At 36.7% G+C, this 17,627-nt stretch overlaps 1 non-coding gene and 1 pseudogene across 1 annotated transcript; one reads left to right on the plus strand and one right to left on the minus strand.

Annotated features, from left to right (window-relative positions):
• Positions 1-904: 904 nt before the first annotated feature.
• LOC131276285 (eukaryotic translation initiation factor 3 subunit E pseudogene) lies at positions 905-15,340 on the minus strand (annotated as a pseudogene).
• LOC131276355 (U1 spliceosomal RNA) lies at positions 15,314-15,477 on the plus strand. The gene has a single exon (XR_009183868.1). It is a non-coding gene; the product is annotated as a U1 spliceosomal RNA (small nuclear RNA).
• Positions 15,478-17,627: the final 2,150 nt, after the last annotated feature.

Raw genomic sequence — 17,627 nt, forward strand, 5'->3', positions numbered from 1 at the left:
TCTGACCTGTACTTAATTGCAAGCACTTTCAGAGAAGTGCCAGACTGAAGCAGTGTAACAGAACAGGAAATTTGATCAATTTAGTGACATGCAATATTTTTTAAATAACTGAAATTATAGTCAATAGTGCTATACTGATCTCTAATATCAAGCGTATCAGTTCTAGTACATATATTTGACTGTGTAGATGGCAAAATTTTAATAACAACATGGTTTCTGAAACATTTGTATTAATAATGTTTTACTTACACACATTTAACCAAGAGAAGATTAGAAAATCCCTTTTAATTTGACAGTTCCCAAACAATTGACAATACATCAAATAAACCTAGGTATATTTAACATTTCCCTTTTTATAGGGTAAAAGAACCAATAATTGGTGATTATCCAAGAGCCATCTGGGATGTGCAAAACAATTTGATATCAAGGAGTTTGGGGGAAGGCAAAATGTCAAAGTATTCAGGAGTGCTTAAATATTGTCAATTTGAAGGGGAACACCACATGCTCTCTAGGTCCTTACCCAATGCAAAAGATTGAATTCTACACTAAAATTGACCATATAAGGGAACATTTTCTAAAGAAGTTTGTGGAGGCTAGGAGACAAAGCCTCAAATCTGCCTTCTCAAACAAAGGAGTCAAGGTTTTTCATTAGATTTAGACAAACATTAGTGGGGACAGGGTTGTCATTGGCTGAGTCCACCTGCAAACTGTGATCTGCAAGGTGGGCATCAGAGGGGGGTGAACTCAGTTGCTGGTTTTGTCTGATTTATGTATTTACTTTTTAATGAAACATTCAATTTTATTCAAATTCTCCAAAATTTATAACCAATATGTTATTTTTTTCTAAAATGAATGTCACACTTTATATAATGCTTTTATTATTTCTTCTTTCTTTATAGCTTTTTCATCTTTTTTGGTAAACATGTCTTAAGTGGAAGCCAGAGCCCTGAGTTGCCCAGTTAGGAGCTTCTGACCTACTATTCTGATTAAGTTTCTTCTCAATATTCATTGTCAACATCTGGCTTCTAAATGAAAGGCTTTTTTGGTCTTTTCAATCACTTGCTGATAGGGTGAGACTGCATTGTTACCCATAACCACATGACCTAATTTAGAATCAGTTTTGGCATCCAGTCTCACATTTCTAATCAAATTCACAATCCACATTACAGTTTCCTCTGGAGTCATGTTCAGCTTATCTGTTAACATGTTAATGCTGATACACTGGTGGATGCGACAAAAAGTCTCAGATTTGAAGAGGTGAGCATTTTCAATGAAATCCTCAAGACAAGCCACCAAAAAGAAGTCTTTCATAAGAACTGCTTCATATTCTCTTAGCTTTTTCTGAGCCCCATCAAAATCAAAGTCAACATATAAGCATTCAACAAACTCTTAATTGGATCTTTATATGTGTAAGACTCCTGTTGAATAACTTTGACTAGATCTTTTAGCACCTGTCAGCATTTTCGAACATCTTTGTTATGACAACTGTAGTCAAATAGCGGAGAATATGTGGAAACATTGTCTGGATTGCATTAAGATACTGTGGCTGGTTAAGGAAGAGATCAGTCATATTATCTCGGCCTTTGAGGTGGTTGAAGAAAACAGAGACCAGTGAATAAGCCGTGTTCGCTACTGAAGAGACTGGAGTGGAGAACTCACAGAATTATTATCTATGGTCTCTTTTATTCATATAAGGCCTTCCATGGCTGTATCCCAATTCTGCATTAAGATTTCAGAGGCCAGTTTCCCCCAGAGTGAACTCAAAGCATTTCTATCTCTTGCTGGAACCAACACCCTAAAAAAGTAAAGAGGGAAACGGACTTGGCCCAGTGGTTAGGGCATCCGTCTACCACATGGGAGGTCCGCAGTTCAAATCCTGGACCTCCTTGACCCATGTGGAGCTGTCCTATGTGCAGTGCTGATGTGCGCCAGGAGTGCCATGCCACGCAGGGGTGTCCCCGTGTAGGGAAGCCCCATGCACAAGGAGTGCACCGGTAAGGAGAGCCACCCAGTGCGAAAAGAAAGTGCAGCCTGCCCAGGAATGGTGCCACCCACACTTCCCGTGCTGCTGATGACAACAGAAGCAGACAAAGAAACAAGACGCAGCAAATAGACACCAAGAACAGACAATGGGGGGGTTAAATAAATAAATAAATCTTTTTAAATAAATAAATAAATAAGTAAAGATACTCTGCTGCTCCTGAGTAATTCCCACATTAATACTGGAATTTTGCATACCTGTAGAGTGTGTCTAAATATTCCTGCCTAAAAACTTATTTGTCAGCCAGGTAGTCAAACAGCATCCAATCATCCCTGGTTGACTGCATTTGCCTAGTAGTTTCAGGATCCTCAAACATCTTCATAGTTAGTTCTGTTTCTGCCTGAAGCTGTTTCAGTTGTGCAACAACTATGGTTCTTTTTTCTCTCAAAACATAAGGAATATCCTCAGAATAAAGGTTTTTGTAAACATCCATAGCAAAGTCTACCATGTTGGTATCACTAAGAAGATCCAGTTTCCCTTGTAGTAATTCTTTTTTCATGATATATGTCCTTTACAGAGAGAAACTCAAGCAGCAGAAAGACTAGATGCTGATCCAAAAAGTGCACAATGGGAATAGTCAAGGCGTACTCTTTGTCTGATTTAATTGCATTCCTTGTAGTTTTCCAGTTCCCAGTCTACTTTGTCTGTGAATGGTTTATGAAGTTTCAGACAGAGGAAGAAGAAATCACAGGAGCTTTTTCTAGCAGAAAAAAATCAGAAACCTGCTAGGGAGTGAAAAACTAATTTCCTTTGGTGACAAAATATAGTTTTCATTAACAGGCAACAGAATACAGTCAAGGTTTGGATTATGTAAGTGAGATTGCATAGTGAAAATTAAAAGAATATTCATTAGCTAAATTTAAAATTAAGTCTACTGTGTATGTTGTATGAGTGCTTACATATACTATATGGCTACATTAATATATATCATATGAATGTTTTTGTTTTTATTCTCTCTCTCTAAGGTCATAGTTCACAGTGAAACAATATTTAGCTCCTTAACTGATAAGAGTAAAAAATTTTAAAAAGTAATATGAAAAATAAAAGAGTTAATATAGTTCTTTTAAAAATATATAAATGTGCATAACTTAGTTTTTTTAAATGAGGGCGTGATAAAACATAAATTTGAAAAAATATTGTGATAAGACGGACAATTTACCTTTTAGGCCAAATACTTAAAGGTAAATAAATCTTTTTAAAAATCCCATACAAAAACTGACCAATAATCCCAGTAAATTTTGAAATTTTAGTTTTACATGACTATAAAATATTTCCTTAAAAAATCTTACAGGAAAAACTAATCTTACCATGAAATATAAAATTCCTTTTCTGCAAACCATTGGAAATGTTGATATCCATTCAGGTTTTAGTAAACATTTTTCTCTTTTTAATTCTGTAATAAACATTTTGCTTTATAACAGAATTCATTCAATTTTTTAAAACATGCAACTTACCACAAATGTTCAAATTTCTCTTCTATATACTTCCTTGGACAAATTTTATTATTTAAAGCATCCTTGCCTTTTTTGGAAAGGGGACTGACTTTGAAAACTACCAGGAGGTGGGGCAAGATGTCATCTGAGTGAGTGCACCTCATAATCTCTCCTGCAAAGAAGCGGCTGACTAGGGTCGGAGTCCTGCTGAACTGGGCTGTTTCAGGTGTTTTCAGGGCAGGAGGTGTCTGGATGTTGATTTGGTGGGATTGTGACAGAGGAGATCCTTGCAAGAGGTAGAATTTTGGGTCTCTTGCACAGAGGTTGGAGGATGTGGGTGGGACCCTTCCCCTTGGGGCTGGCAACCTGGCTGCAGTGATTCCTGAAGGCTTTGTTGTGCTAGGGTGTTCCCAAGCCCTGAGCCGGTTGTTTCAGGGGCTTGCAGGGCAGGGGGTGTCTGGATGTCCATTTGGTGAGACAATGACAGAAGAAATTCTTGCAAGAAGTGGAATTTTGGGTTTCTGACACAGAGGTCAGAAGTTGTGGGCGGGACACCTCCTCCTAGGGCTGGCAGCTTGACTGCTGTGATCCCTGAAGGCTTTGTTGTGCTGCAGAGCTCCCAGGCCCCATGTTAATTGGATGCATGGTTCCCAGGTCTGTGTCCCCTAAACCCTGGTGGCCCACACTCTAGAGACTCACACACCTTGAGTCTGCAATATCACGGACTTTCCATCCCTGAATCCACCAAGCCCTGAGGTCCATCTGAGGTCCTCGATTACCCTAGCCCTTGGAGTTTTATGTTGTTGTTTATTCTCTCTCTCCTTGAACTTGGAGGTGTGTACCAGCTGACTTGGGGAGAGTCTGGGAAGAAAGGAGAGGCGAATCTGCTGAGAAAGCTCAATTTACCTAAACGTCCTGGGATAGGAAACTTGGTCTGGGAGAAGGTGGAGTCCAAAAATCAATTAGACCTCCCCTAGCACACCTAAGGGGGAGGGAGAGTAGGAGGTGCTATCCAAGCTTCCAATAGCATATCTGGGGTTTCTGGTGAGGTGTAGGGGCTCTCACACTGGAAATAAAGAGTTATGGTCTTCTGTGCTGAGTTGGTTCAACAAGGACCTACTTGAATCTCCTACCTGACATCTCAAGCAGCTTTCCTGCTGCCTAGGGAGAGAGAGAAGTGAGGAAAGGAGAAAGGGGGAAGGTCAGATCCCTAAGTGTATTATCCTGCAAAGAGGATTCCTACATTGAAATGTTGGTTCTTTCTTTTGTTGTTGTGGTTGCTAATATTGCATTGTCTCCTGGTCTTTTCTCCATTTTATCCCCCAAGGTCCTTTTTCATTTATTTAGTTTTTTTCTCTCTTTTTCTTGCTTACTCCCCCCCCCCTTTTTCTCTTTATTTTTCCTTTTCTCTCTTTTTCTTCTTTTTTTTATTTTATTTTCTTTATATAATAAGTGCTGCAGGGAGCACTTCACACTTGCTGTGTTTCCTCTTCCTCCATTTCCACTTTACTGTGTGTATTGATTTTGGCTACCTACACTATCCCCTTTCCCCAACATCTTGCTATCCTCCATCATCTACTGTGTCTCTTACATTCCACCTCCCTTACTTTGGCTCCCAAATTGTCTGGCATTTTATTTCTAATACCTTTGTTCTGTTTTCTGTCTTTTATGCCCTCTTGATATTGTATTTCTTTCCTCTTTCCCTCTCTCATGAAAACACTGGCCTTTTAATTCATACTATATTCTTTCCCATATTCAGTTGACTGTCTCATTATAGGTACTCTAATTACTGCTATAACTCTACACAACTTACATGAGTCTAATATCCATTCATCTAGATCTCACATTGTTGCTCTGTTAACATTTATTACCAGTACTACTTTATACATTTTCTTCTCTTACTCATTTTGCTTTCACTGGCCCTATTATTCTCCTACAAAGTGAACTTAGCCAGCAACAAGAAAATAGAATAAGAAGAACAAAGTGACAAAGAGAAGACATAACACTTAGGCACAAACAACAACTAATTAATCCCCAAGACTAGACAAAGAAATTAAGGAACTGATTAAACTGGCCAAGATAAAATGATGACCAGACAGCAACAAAAAACCACAAACCAAACCAATAATCAGGAAAACATGGCCAAATCCAATGAACAAACTAAAAACTAGTAAGGGGAGCAGAACATTAGACAAGTAATTAGAGATCTCAAAACATATATTAGAGACCAACTCAATGAAGTAAAGGAAGAGATTAACAATATGAAGAAATCACTTGGAAAGAAAATTGCAGACATATGCAAAAAGAAAAGATATGATTGTGATGAACACCACAGTTCAAGAAATCAAAAATACACTCTCAGCAAATAGCAGCAGATTAGAAGAGGCAGAGGAGAGAATTACTGATGTGGAAGACAGTACATATGAAATCAAACAGATAGTAGAACTGATCGATAAAAAGACAGAAAAAATCAAGCTAGGACTTAGGGACCTGAATGACAATGCAAAACACACAAATATTTGTATTATAGGCATCCCAGAAGAAGAAGAGAAGGGAAAGGGGACAGAAAGGTTGTTGGAGGAAATAATGGCTGAAAACTTCCCAAATCTACTGAGAGAGGTGGATGTACATGTCCAGGAAGCACAACGCACCTCAAACACCATAAATCCCAATAGGCCCACCCCAAGGCATATACTTGTCAAATTATCCCATGCTCAAGACAAAGAGAAAATTCCAAAAGCAGCAAGAAAAAAGAAAACCATCACATACGAGGGAGGCTCCATAAGATTAAGTGCTGATTTCTCATCTGAAACCATGGAGGCAAGAAGGCAGTTGTATGATATAGTCAAGGTACTAAAAGAAAAAAAATTCCAACCAAGAATACTCTACCCAGCTAAACGAGCATTCAAAAATGATGGAGAGTTCAAAATATTCACAGAATAAACAGAAAGTAAAAGAGAATGCCAACAAGAACCCTGCCCTTCAAGAAATACTAAAAGGAGTTCTGTAGGAACAAATTAAAAACAGGAGAGGCAGAGTTGGGAGGAGAGTGGAAGAGCAACATAAAAGACAAAAAGAAAAGGAGAAAAACAAACAAAATATGACAAACACATTCCAAACAAAATATGGCTAACATGAATAATTCCTTGAAAGTAATAACACTGAATGTCAATGAATTAAACTCACTTGTCAAAAGATTCAGACTTGAAGACTGGAAAAGGAAACATGACCCATCTATACCCTGTCTACAAGAAACACATCTTAGACCCAGGGATTCATGGAGGTTGAAAGTGAATGACTGGAAAACAATCTTACAAGCAAACAATAATCAAAAAAAGGCAGGAGTAACTATATTAATATTAGACAAAATAGACTTTAAATGTGAAACAATTTTGAGAGATAAAGATGGATACTACATATTAGTGAAAGGGATCATCTTTCAAGAAAAATGAACAATCATAAATATTTATGCTCCTAACAAGGGCGCCTCTAAACACATGCAGAAAACCCTGGAAAAACTCAGTGAAAAAATAGATGCCTCTACAATTATAGTGGGAGACTTTAATACACCACTGTCAACTTTGGACATCTCAAAAGAGAATCAATAAAGAAACAAAAACTTTTAACAGTATATTAGAGGAGCTGGATCTAATAGACATATACAGATCATCATTACACCTGAATACAGCAGGATATACATTTATCTCAAGTGCACATGGATCATTCTCCAAAATAGATCATATGCTAGACCACAAGGAAGACTCAATGAATTCAGAAAGCTCAAAATCATACAAAAGAATATCTCTGACCACATTGGAGAGAAGCTAGAAATCTGCAAGGGCCAAAGGCCCAGATTTCACACCAAGATATGGAAATTGAATAGCACACTCTTAGAAAACAGTGAGTCAAAGAGGAAACATGAAAATAAATTAATAACTATCTTGAAACTAATGAAAATGATAACAAAACATACCCAAATGTATGGAATGCAGCAAAAGCAGTACTGAGAGGGAAATGTATAGCCATAAATTCATACATCAAAAAAGAAGAAAGAGCAAAAATTGAAGAACTAACTGCACATTTGGAGGAATTAGTAAAAAACAAAAAACAAAGTGACCCCACAGGGAGAAGAAAGAAAGAAAGAACAAAGATAAGAGCAGAACTAAATGAGAAAGAAAATAGGAAAGCACTTGAAAATATAAACAAAACTAAGCACTGGTTCTTTGAGAAGATCAATAAAATTGACAAACCCTTAGTGAGACTAACAAAGAAAAAAAGAGAGAAGATGCAAATACACAAATAAGAAATGAGAAAGGAGATATCAGCACTGACCCCACAGAAATAAAGACTATCATAAGAGGATACTTTGAAAGACTATAATACCAACAAAATTGACAATTCAGAGGAAATGGACAAATTCCTAGACACATAAGCAGCCTCTATTGACAAAAGAAGAAATTGATGATGTCAACAAAACAATCACAAGTAAAGAGAAAGAATCACTCATTAAAAACCTCCCAACTATGAGGAGGCCAGGGCCAGAAGGATTCAAAGGTGAATTCTACAAAACATTCTGGAAAGAAATAATGCCAATCTTGCTGAAACTCTTCCAAAAAACTGAAACAGAAGGAGCATTACCTAACTCATTCTATGATGCCAACATTACTCTAGTACGAAAGCCAAAAAATGACACCACAAGAAAGGAAAATTACAGGCCAATTTCTCTAATGAACCTAGACACAAAAATCCTCAACAATACACTTCATAACCATATTCAACAACACATTAAACGAATTATACACCATGACCAAGTAGGATTCATTCCAGGTATTCAAGGATGGTTCAACATAAGAAAATCAATCAATGTAATACACCATATAAACAGATTGAAGGAAAAAAATCACATGGTTATATCTATAGGTACAGAAAAAGCATTTGATCAAATATAGCACCCTTTCTTGATAAAAATACTGCAAAAGATTGGAATACAAGGAAATTTTCTGAACTTTAGAAAGAGTATTTATGAAAAACCCACAGCCAACATCATTTACAATGAACAAACCCTAAAATCTTTCCTTCTACAATCAGGAACAAGACAAGGATGCCCACTATCACCTCTTCTATTTAACATTGTCTTAGAAGTACTTGTTTGAGCACCGAGACAAGAACCACATATAATAGGCATTCAAATTGGAAAGGAGGAAGTCAAAATTTCATTATTTGCAGATGACATGATCCTGTACAAAGAAAACCCTGAGAGTTCTACCACAAAGCTTTGAGAACTCATAAATGAGGTTAGTAACATCGCAGGTTATAAGATCAATGTGCAAAAATCAGTAGTATTTCTGTACAGCAATAATGAGCAAGCTTGGAAGTAAATCAAGAAATACCATTTACAATAGTCAATAAAAAAATCAAATACCTGGGAATAAATTTGACTAAAGATGTAAAAAACTTATGCACAGAGAATTACACAACACTGTTCAAGGAAATCAAAGAAGACCTAAATAAATGGTAAAATACTCCCTGTTCATGGATAGGAAGGCTAAATATTATTAAGATGACTATCCTACCAAAACTGATCTACACATTCAATGTGATCCCAATAAAAATCAAAACAGCATTCTTTAAGGAACTAGAAAAACTAGCTATGAAATTTATTTGGAAAGGAAAGAGGCCCCAAATAGCCAAAGACATATTGAAAAAGAAAAACGAAATTGGAGGAATCACACTACCTGACCTCAGAAACATACTACAAAGCTACAGTAGTGAAAACAGCATGGTTTTGGCACAAGGAGAGACACACAGACCAATGGAACTGAATTGAGATTTCTGATATAGATCCTCATATATATAGTCATATAATATTCGATAAAGCCACCAAAACATCTCAACTGGGAGAGAATGGCCTATTCAATAAATGGTGCCTGGGGAACTGGATATCCATATGTAAAAGAATGAAAGGGTATTATCATCTCACACCTTATGCAAAAATCAACTCAAGATGGAACAAAGACCTAAATATGAGAGCCAAGACCATAAAGCCTTTGGAAAGTAGTGTAGGGAAGCATATACAAGAACTTTAATAGGAAATAGCTGCATGAACTTCACACCAAAAGCATGAGCAGCTAAAGAAAAAATAGATAAATGGGACTTCCTCCAAATTAAAGCCTTCTACACCTCAAAGGAATTTGTCAAGAAAGTGAAAAGAGACCCTACACAATGGGAGAAAATATTTGTTAACCATATATCTGATAGACTTATAACCTGCATATATAAAGTACACCTATATCTTGATAATAAGAAGACAAACAACCCATTTAAAAAACAGGAAAAATTTAAACAGACACTTCTGCAAAGAAGAAATACAAATGGCTAAGAAGCACATGAAAAAATGCTCCAAATCTCTAGCTATCAGGGAAATGCAAATCTAAACTACAATGAGATACCATCTTACTCCCATAAGATTGGCACCTATGAAAAAAAAAGACTACAAGTGCTAGAGAGGATGTGGAGGAATGGGTACATTCATCCACTGCTGGTGAGAATGCAGAAGGATCCAACAACTCTGGAGGACAGTTTGGCTGTTTCTCAAAAAACTAGCCATAGTTAGTCATATGACCCAGCAATTCTACTGCTGGGTATATACCCTATAGAACTGAAAACAAGGACACAAACTGATATATGCACACCAATGTTCATGGCAGCATTGTTCACTATTGTCAAAAGTTGGAATCAATGCAAATGCCCATCAACAGATGAATGGATAATTGTAATGTGGTATATACATACAATGGAATACTACTCAGCTTTAAGGATGAATACACTACAAACACACGTGATAACGTGGATGAATCTTGAGAACCTTATGTTGAGTGAAGCAACCCAGGCATTGAAGGACAAATACTACATTACCTCAATGATATGAAATAAGTACTAAGGTGCCTTAGAGAGCTAGAGACTGGATGATTGGCTTAAAGGAAATTGGGGGTAGAGGAAGGATGTAAGCTGACACCTACATGGGTGAAATCTATGATAAGCTGGAGGTAAGTATTTGTACAAGGAAGGGATAAAATGGGAGCATAGGGTTACTTTTGGGTGGGGCTTTATGGGCTTGAAGGGGCTAGGGATGGGAGGATGAGTAATATTGCCAAAGGAATTTGGGGGAGGGTGGGGCAACATATGAACATAGGAGTTTGTCAGTTATTTGGTTGGGAGTATAATGCTGAGAAAACTTTTTCAAAAATATAATAAGGAAGGTTACCTGTTTAAGAAGCTTAAAGGGGATAATCAGATGCAAGACAGGTTTCTAGGGAGTGTGTGAGTGCTCATTTTGCCATAGTGGGTTATATCATTGGATAGAGCCCAATATCATGAGAGAGAAGGTATGCCCACATCCTGGGGAGTACTGATGTTCTCAAATAGAGGCAATAGTATCTCTGGAGAGAAATGGTGACTCCCAGTGCTTTGGGGCAGTTTAGCATGTCAAGCCCTCAACACTGTGGAAAGTATCTCTGAACACGGACCTTCAAGTAATGAAGATTGACTGTCACTGTGGGCCCTATGGGGAGGGGGAAAGAGGTACTGAATAGATGGCATCAATATAAGGGTGTGGGAAATAGAAGTGTTCCACAAGATTACTCAAGGATGGATATAAGACATGTAAAATTACACCAAAAAATATACGGGCTAATAGGCTAAAAGGTAAATCATAATGTAAAGCATAAGATAACTAAAAATTTAGAAAATTGTATAGTCTAAAATATAAACCACAAGGTTAACCCAAGTGTTACCTTGTTTGAAAGCTATTGTCTCAATATCTGTACATCAGTTTCAGTAAAAATAGTATGAATATGTAAAAAGATTATTGCTGTGGAACAGAAAAGGGTTTTATGTTGGATATGTGGGCGTACTGTATATTGTATATATGAATTACTGTGATCTAAAACTTTTGTGGGGGAAACGGACTTGGCCCAGTGGTTAGGGTGTCTGTCTACCACATGGGAGGTCCGCGGTTCAAATCCCGGGCCTCCTTGACCCGTGTGGAGCTGGCCCATGCGCAGTGCTGATGCATGCAAGGAGTGCCCTGCCACGAAGGGGTGTCCCCCATGTAGGGGAGCACCATGCGCAAGGAGTGCACCCCACAAGGAGAGCCGCCCAGCGCCGAAAGAAAGTGCAGCCTGCCCAGGAATGGCACCGCCCACACTTCCCCTGCCGCTGACGACAACAGAAGCTGACAAAGAAACAAGATGCAGCAAATAGACACAGAGAACAGACAACCGGGGGAGGGGGGGAATTAAATAAATAAATAAATCTTTAAAAAAAAATAAAAAATAAAAATAAAATAAATAAAATAAAACTTTTGTGAAGATAAGCTTAATAATTAGGGAAAAAAATAAAATAGGACATAGACACTGAGGAAAAGACGGAAGTAGTTGCCTTGACAATTTGCATACAGGGCAACACTTATTGCAGTGATGGAAGGGAAAACATCAAAAACAAAGCTTTTGCATTTTTTAATTTTTTGATACCGCAATTTATTTTTCCCTTAATTTTTCTAAATTAATATGTGTTCTATAGCTAACCTTGAAACTCATCACAATATTTACTATTAATGTAACCTGGCAATATATTGGGCTTCACTTTTCAAGAAGTTTTGGATCACAGAGAGTTTCAACAATGGCAGGGGAGGAATACTGGTTTGGGATGTTATTGACAGGGGGACACATGGTTGGCAGGGAGTTCTACAGGGCATATATCCAGGGTACATAAAAATGTTTGGATATTTTCTTAGTGGTTACAATTAAAAACAACAACTGAGGGAGTGGAGAGTTCCTAGCCAGGGGAGCTCTATCACAGTCCCTAAAGGAACAGCAACAATCCCCCCAGTGCAATGGCAAAGACCAAAAAGAAGGAAGGTCCAACAATGAGCCCTTCATACTAATGAGTATGCTTGTGAGCCTGTGCACCTGAAATAAGAACAAGACCTAGAGCTGCAGGTTGACTAAGGGTTACCTCCTGAGAGCCTTCGTGTTGTTCAAATGTGGCCAGTCTCAAAGCCAAACTCAGCATGTAAATGCACTGCCTTCCCCCCAGAGTGGGACATGACTCCCATGGATGAGTCTCCCTGGCACCAAGTACCAGCTGGTGATGTAACTAGAAAATGACCTTGAATAAATGGTTCAACTCGGACCAGCAGAATATCTCAGTCTACATATAATAACAGGAGTTAAAAATGCATTTTGACCTAAATCAAGGGAAAATGGAAAGGACAAATGAGTTTATATGGCTATGAGTCTCTAAAAAAGAGCTGGGAGTTTATCAGAGGGGTTGCCCTTATGCACACATGAGCAGAGTCCCAGAGACAGATAAAGTAGATACAACCCCAGGTATTGGTTTTTCTTAGGGCTACAGAGACCCACAGGTTTTATGGTCATGGCAGATGGAGTTCAGTGCCATGTCAGTTGGCTCTACTTTGGTGTTTGTGTTTCTGTGTGATGAAGCTGGACTCAGATGTGATCTTTGTTCACAAGCCTCTCCTGTTACTTTTACTGGAACTGTAGTTGGTGCTGGGCTTTCATGTATACCAAGGGGACCTGTATCTCTGGACTGACCATGTAATAGCCAGGCCCTGAGCCTCAACAGACTTCAGCTCCTACACTCTGGTTTATTGGACTTACCCCATTCAGCTAACATGGAGTTGAAGAAGGTCAACCACCACACCAGGGAGCCAAGATTGCCTACAACTGAAAGCAGGGGAATTGCATCCAGCATCCATGTGGAATCTAAGCCCCTGCTTGATATAGATGTGGAGTGGACACAACCATTGCAAGGTCCACAGGATGGAGGAATAGAATATGGATTAGAGTGGACTTACTGATATTCTATTCATGAACTATTGTGATTAGTAATCAAAGAAAATGTGACATTGGTGTGGAGAATGTGGCCATGGTGGCTGCTGGGGGTAGAGAGTGGAAGGAAGAGATGAGATGTGGGGGTGTTTTTGGGACTTGGATTTGCCCTGGGTGGTCCTGCAGGGACAGTTACCAGACATTTTATGTCCTCCCATGGCCCACTGAGTGGGCTGTGGGAGAGTGTGGGCTATGATGTGGTCCATTGACCATGAGGTGCATTGGTACTCAGAGATGTATTCACCAAATGCAATGAATGCCTCATGATGATGGAGGAGATTGTTGTTATGCAGGGAGGAGTGGGGTGAGGAGGGTGGGGGATATATGGGGACCTCATATTTTTTTAATATAATAGTAAAAAAATAAAGACAAAAAAAATTTTTTTAATAAAAAGAAAAAAAATTCTTTTTCAAGCTAGCATTGGCTAATCAGGTCGCTGACCCTTCCATATAAATTTGATGATTGGCTTTTCTATGTCTGCAAAAAAAAAAAAAAAGAGAGAGATTATTTCCAAGCACCAACTAGCAAAGCATCTGGAAAAATACCTTGACCAAAAGAAAGAGATGGTAAATGCAAATGAATTTTTATGACTAAGTGTTTTCAAATTGTATCAAGAGGTCATTACAGAGGTTACACTTATGCAAATGTCAGCAGAATTTCATTGGCTGTCACAGTATTCAGTTCTTTAAATAGTGGGGTTCCTGTGGTCTCTGGTAATATACAGAAACTGAAAGTGGAACAGACAACTCAGGAGTTTGGCACCTTGTCAGTCTGCCTTACTTTGGAATTTATGATCCCCAGCATAAGAGAATTAGATTCATTTGTAGGTTCTCTACACTTGGCTTTCAACCCCTTTTATTTGAACCAATAATTAGCACTATATCTGATAAATATATGTCCCAGAAACAAATTTTTCATCTAGCTATTTGCCAGTTGAGTCCTGAATTTCAGTAGAGTTGCAATACCAATTCCGGAGTTCTTTGGACTCACCCAGTACAACTAAAAAGGAGATGATGATGGACAACTCCCATCCTTAGGAGAGTGTCTGCAACAGCAAGCAAGATAGCTCCATCCATCTGCCTCATGGGATCTTATCCCCCTCTCAGTTAGAAGCAGAGTGGGCATCACCATCCCCCAGTCCTCAAGATTGGGGAATGAACAATGGACTAAAGTTGAAATCATTATTGCACTATAGAATTATCATTCTAGTAATGAAAGAACTCCTAAATTGATATAAAGGCAGTGGCCAACAGATGTTCTAAGAGATGGGAAAGGGAAGAATAGGTGTAATATATGGGTATTTTTTGGGACATTGGATTTGTCCTCTATGACATTGCAGTGATAGATACAGGTCATTGTATATTTTGTCATTAGTTACAAAATTGTGTGGGGCAAATTATAATGTAAACTGTCATTCATGATTAGTAGCAATGCTTCAATATGGGTTCATAAACTGTAACAAATGTACCTCACTAATGTTAATGTGACAAAGCATGAGAGGGAAAGTGACTGTAACATATGGGAATACTCTATATGTTTTATTTAGCACTTACATAATCTAAAGCTTCTTTAAAAATAATTATAAAAAGTAATGAAGCACAGCCACCTGATATCACTTACAAGAGTGAGATTATAGAGTTAAAACTAAAATACCATTTGTTAGTTCAGTCTAAAAATTAATCTGTAAAAATATATCATATGACTGCTTATGATCTCTTTCATTTTTAATAAATGAATTATTTTGATATTATATAATGAAATATATAGTATTTGGAAGATTTCCATCACTCTGTGAACCAATATTTTCAATTTGAAACTTATTTTTCAACCTATAACAAACTCTAACAGTTTGAATGAAAAAGCCAATATGAGAATTCAGAAGAGTACTATGAATCCAGAAATTAGAAGGTTGTTAAAATGTAAAAGGTTTACTTACCTGGCAGGGGAGACACCATGATCACAAAGGTGGTTTTCCCTGGGCAAGGCCTATTCATTGCACTCTGGATATGCTGGCCCCTGAGATTTCCCCAAATGTGGGAAACTTCACTGCATAATTTGAGGTAGTGGGGGACTGTGTCCTCTCTCTCTCACCAAAAAAGAAGAAGAAGAAAAAAAGTAAATTGGGATTTCTGCTTCTGTGGGTTTGAGTTCTAATCCCTACCCACCAAATTTCTAACTTTTAAAACTGTTAAGAAGCTGTAGCAGCACTTAGAAAGTGACATCTTTATTTGTAGCCTTCATTTTCAAGATAAGAACAGAGTTCCTTAGTTTTTTGCACATTATGTTTCTCTTCAGATTGCCATAATTTTCCTAAATAAATTCTGCTAAGGGTTAATAATTTACATTCTGAGTGAAAACTAACATTAGTGGACATACCCTATGTGTGAGGACTTTTTCAAAATGTATTTGGTGAGTAAGAGTTCCACTCTGTGCCACAAACTGTATGTTTATTTTTATTTATTTTTTCATATTTTATTTTAAAATCAAGTATTGAATATTTCCTTTTCTTTACATTTCATAGCTACTGGTAAAATTGGTTTTAATTTTTCAGTTATTTTTAATCTGCAGACGATTTTCCTTAATGCCACAATCTTAGTTCTAAATCTTTAGAAAATATATTTCACTATGGTTAAATATTTATGTATTTCCTATATGATATATCTGGAATAAATTAAAATATATTGAATCTCCTGTGAATTGGGAAAGAATTAATAAATAATTCTTTTCTTAATTTTAACAACAACAAAAAATCAGCTTGCTAATTTTACTTCAAAGAAATACCCCTCAAATTTAATTTATCTCAAGGGTTTAGGGAAGGACTCTTTACCATGTAGATGTTGAAGGAAAGTTTTTTCCCTTGAGGATGAAATTAATGTTAACCAGGGTTCATGAGAGCTATGATTCATATGTGTCCATCCTAAAGAAAATAAACATGTTTATAAATAATCCAGCAGCAGAAAGTTTGTTAAAAGTATATCTACCCAGGAAGGACTCCATTAATTTTATTCAGTGAATCATGGATTTTCTTAATCATTTAAATATTTCAAAGATATATTCATGTTAGGGAAAATAATATTCTCTCACCTTTCAGGTTTATTTTTATATTCTATTTAATTAGTTTCTTTGATATTCCTAATGAATAATTCTCAGACAAAGTACTGTTAAAGCTTGAATCATTTGCACTCTTAGTTCTTTCTTCCCCATGTGACAGAATTTTTCTCATCAGGTAAGTTGGATTTTTCTGATTCAATTGTTTATTTTTTTTAAATGTTACCTGAAGATGTCTCTGTGATTACACAGTTTGACTCAAAATATTGGAAATATATTAACACCAAAATGCCCCTGAAGTTGAAATAGTGAAGCAATAATAATTAGATATTTTCTTGAGCTAGATTCAAATGGAGACCTGAGGCAAAAAGAATGTTATGATGGCATTTCATGGAAATCTAATAATGAAAAAAAAATTGTCATTAAAAAATCAATATTAATGCAAATTTTTGGGTTTTACAAAGGAGGCAAGAAAATTCTACATTTCTTATAAAGTAAAAATTTTTTAAATGATGAATAAGCATATATCTCATTTGTAAAAAGAAAATCTCAGAAGATCCTCAGAACTTTTCATTAACTTTATTATAGAAACAATTTCTAGGTCATATAGCAATAGATTGAGACAGAAGTCATTTGTGTTCCCTGATACACGAAGATATTCAGTAACAGCTGGATAGGGTTAAAAACTGGTTTATATAGAAACTTACAGAGCATGTTTGCTTTAATATGTTTAATGTTGAATTATATTTCTCAGTGGCTCCTGACAAAAATCTAATAGTCTTCAGATTCTACTTCTTTTATTTTCTTGATACTATGCTATTTTATTTTACATATTTATTGATATTTCTAAGTGTGTGTTATCATTAATGCGCCTGGCATATAGTATGCTAAACAGAAAACTTAAGTTTTCAATTCCTGAAATTTTTGCATGAATTTAATTTTTGTAATATTTAATTCCAATTTCACTTTTATCTCAGGGATAATATGGTCATTTATTTTGTCCATAATTTCAGTGTATATTTATTATAAATATATATTATGAAAAATATTCTTCAAGGTTTCTTCATATAAAATGAACTTTTAATTAAAACTCAAATATTTAATATTCCTTAGTACTTTTTCTCTCTCTAATCTGTAAGATATTTTTCTCAAAGCACAATGAAGATGCAAAATTATCCTTTATTTCTTTACTTT

Source organism: Dasypus novemcinctus, chromosome 27 (genome assembly GCF_030445035.2).
Source record: "Dasypus novemcinctus isolate mDasNov1 chromosome 27, mDasNov1.1.hap2, whole genome shotgun sequence".
Lineage (NCBI taxonomy): Eukaryota > Metazoa > Chordata > Mammalia > Cingulata > Dasypodidae > Dasypus > Dasypus novemcinctus.